Source organism: Octodon degus, unplaced genomic scaffold, assembly GCF_000260255.1.
Source record: "Octodon degus isolate 3935 unplaced genomic scaffold, OctDeg1.0 scaffold00083, whole genome shotgun sequence".
Lineage (NCBI taxonomy): Eukaryota > Metazoa > Chordata > Mammalia > Rodentia > Octodontidae > Octodon > Octodon degus.
In genome coordinates this window covers 7,573,568-7,576,778 of record NW_004524659.1, presented here as the reverse complement: position 1 = coordinate 7,576,778, position 3,211 = coordinate 7,573,568, and positions in this window count along the sequence as shown.

Here is a 3,211-nt window from a genome sequence, read left to right as displayed (position 1 = left end):
TATTTGGTATTAGACAAAATCCATTAATTCTCAGTGTGACCATGTTATGGTTTGGATTGAGAATGTCCCCCCAAAGCCTCAAGCACTCATGGTGGGGCCTCTGGAAGGTGATGGGATTATGAGTGTACAATACCTTAACATGACATTGCAAAGTTGGGGCCTGGTTGGGAAAGGTGGGTCACAACAAGTCTTACCTGCAATGATATACCTCCCTCCAGATTCCTCCCTCTTCTGCTTCCTGGCCACCATGACACAAGCAGCTTGTCTCTGCCCAGGTCCTTCTGCCAAGCTGTTCCTGCCTCAGAGTTGGATCACCCTACAAGGGCGAAGACCTCTGAAAGTGTGAGGAAACATATTCCTCCTTTGAATTGTGAAAGTATTTTGTCCTAGTGATACAGACAGTGACAAAGACAGTCACTTTGGCAAATTTGAGTGAATTGTGACTTGGGGAGATGTGATTGGAACATAGGGTGATGTGCTCATTAGTGAAACAGTCCACTGATGTTCATAGCTAACCGTGCTGGTGCAGGTAGAGGTGGGTCACTTGGTGGCATGCCTTTGGAGGAAACACCTCACTTGATGGTGTTTTCTAATCTGCTCTACTACCCACTCGCCATGAAATGAACACTTTTGCTCCATCACTCCTGCCCAACATAACATTCCTGGTCTACAACCAACTAATCATCGATTGATACTCTGAGTCAAATTAAACTTCTTTAAATTGCAGGTGTTGGGTATTTTGTCCAGAAATGCAAAAACTGACCAATACATGTTCATAAGTCGATAAGTATGGAACAATTTAAACCCTATGGGACAATTCCCTATGAAGTTCACCCCACTAGAAAGATCACTAGTGTTGCATCCTTGGAGGCGGTAGGACTCTGCCCTCCTCTCTTCTCTTGCTGGGCTGCTACTGAAGCGATCAGTCTCCTGTGCTATGCATCCCCATGCTAATGAGTCACCCTGCCTCCGGCCAAGTGATCATGGACTGAAACCTCCAAAACTGTGGATCAAAATGAACCTCTCTTCTTACGAATTGATTTATTCTAGTTGTGGGTGGTGGCACATGCCTGTAATCCTAGCAATCCAGCAGACTGACCAGGAAAACATAAATTTAAGCCCAGCTTTGGTGACTTAGTAAGACCCTGTCTCAAAATATATTTTATTTTTTATTTTCAAAGGCTGAGGATGTAATTCAATGCAAAGGCCCTGTACTTAATCCCTAGTAATTTTTTTAAAATGTCAACTTATCCCAATCATTTTTTTTTTTTTTGCAATGAGGAAAAGTTGACAGACATACATATACCCAAATGTATGGCTTATATACATAAAGCAATTATTTTACATATGTTGGCATAATTTCTGGTTTTCCTAGGGCCGGCCAAATAGCTCAGTGGATTAAAGAGCCTGCAAGCAGGTGCAGGGGCCAGGGGTTCGATTACCAGGCCTGCTGTGCCAACCCTGCCCCTGGGGCACACTGAGTTAGCAATTGAGATGGGGGGGCACCTGTAATCCCAGCTCTTGGGAGGCTGTAAACAGGAGAATCACTACGAGTCCGATCTAGTAGTGAGACCCTGAACACCCTGTAGACCCTTCCCTAAAATACAGAAACAACAAAAAAAATTACTAGTTTAAAAAAAAATTACTAGTTTTCTTGTGGCAGGAAGCAACTGTGACCCCTGTGTTTCCCTTGTGCCTGAAACAGACATCTGTGACAGCCTCAAAGTATAGACAGTAAGGAGTCCAGACCACAGGACAAGACCAAGCATGTGACCCTACAGAGATCCAGAGGACAGCTACTGATAGTTTGAGATGAGAGAGCTCAGGGTTTGTGAAAAGAGTTCAGAGTCTGGGTGGGTTATAAAGACAGAAAATACATTTGTTGATGGGTTAGATTTGAGCATGAAAGAGAAAGAATAGATTCCAGCCTTCCTGAGCAATTGGGGGAATACAGTCACTAGCCTTGGGATGAACAAGTCCAGAGAAGATGTGAGCCACAGGGAAGTTCAGGCCGGTGCCCACTAGACATCCCAAGAAAAATGTTACTGTATAAGCAGAGAACACAGAACATGTGTATGAGCATATACATCTGTATTTTTCAAGCTTTCCATAATGAATTGTATCATTTATACTCTATTATTATCTGAAAACATTACTACAAAAGCCACTGGCTATATTTCTCTGAGCCAGAGCTTTAGAATCATCTTCATTTCTAGAGTTAGCAGATCTGCCTCTGAACAGAAACTGAGAAGCACTTATGAACTTCCCTGAGGAGACAGAGTCAGAGTTCAGAATCCCATAGAAATCCTCTGCAAAAGGAAAGGAGGGCTCACGCTCATACCTTCCAGCACAGCTCACAGGCTGAGGAAAGGCTCCAGACCCTATAGGTTTTTGTTTCTTTCTTGAAGCACAGAAGTTCACTGTGGAAAATCCTTCTGCCCAGAAAGACAAAATGGCGACTAAAATGCAATGGAAATCTGCTTCGACCAAACATTCAATGGGGAAACTGGGTTAAGTTCACAGATATTAACTGATGACTTGCCAGGTATAGCAGATACAAATAGGAACAGAATGAGGAATTTGCAGTGCAGTAGGGAGAAAAATTGCAGTCAAGAACACAAAGGGAAAAGGAACAGAAAGAATTGAACATTTATTAGCAACCATTCAAATGCCATTTATTTCATCACAACTGGGTTGTGAGGAGTCTAAATTTGCAGAGAGGAAATGACTAACACTCCAAAACAAACACATGCTTACAGAGCAAATCCTAAATATTTGACAACCTGGCTAGCACAGCTATCAACTGGTCCAGACAATTTGGCTAATTTCTTTTCCTTCCCAAGTCGGTGATGGGGAAATCCATTGGAAAATGAGCTCATACTTTGTTCTAAGGGAAAGCCAGCAGTATCTGACAGACAGGTGGCCTTCCTGGCTTTTGTGTTACAGACACTCAACCTCCTTTTTTTAAAAAAAAATCATTTTTATTGAAAAGTAACATTTGTACATTTTGGTGACATAAGTGTGATTTTTTTTTTTTTTTGTATTTTGTAGTACAGAGTCTACAGGATCTCACTACACAGCTCAAACTCATAGTGATCTTCCTGTTTTCAGCCTCCCAAGCACTGGGATTGCAGGTGTGCACCAATACGCCAAGTCTCAGTAGCTGTCTCAGTGTACCCCGGTGGTGGGGCTGCCACATGATGTGATGTTT